Below are 335 nucleotides of genomic sequence, written 5' to 3'. Positions count from 1 at the left end.
CCTTCTTATAGAAGCATGGAATAAAACCATTTTGAAGTAGCTGATGTTTTCTATATGGAACACAATGCCTTGTTACCTTGTTTGAAGTAACAAGTTAGTTTATAGTCTGCTTGTTAGAAACAAAGTATCTTTTTACTCAAACTAAACAGCAAAAATAACTTGTTTGAATTCTTCACTTAGCTTACAGTCTTCTATGTTAATATTGTTCTTGTTTTTATCTGGTATTTTCTTTCTAACAGTCTATATACCAAACTGTAAGTTAAAACAGTTTTTTTAACAAGCCTACACTGACAATTCAGTTGATTGTTTACTGTTTTTAAGTAAAAGTATGAGAA

Source organism: Octopus bimaculoides, chromosome 4 (genome assembly GCF_001194135.2).
Source record: "Octopus bimaculoides isolate UCB-OBI-ISO-001 chromosome 4, ASM119413v2, whole genome shotgun sequence".
NCBI classification, from domain to species: domain Eukaryota; kingdom Metazoa; phylum Mollusca; class Cephalopoda; order Octopoda; family Octopodidae; genus Octopus; species Octopus bimaculoides.
The sequence above is the reverse complement of the archived record's forward strand: the minus strand, read 5'-3'. Positions refer to the sequence as shown.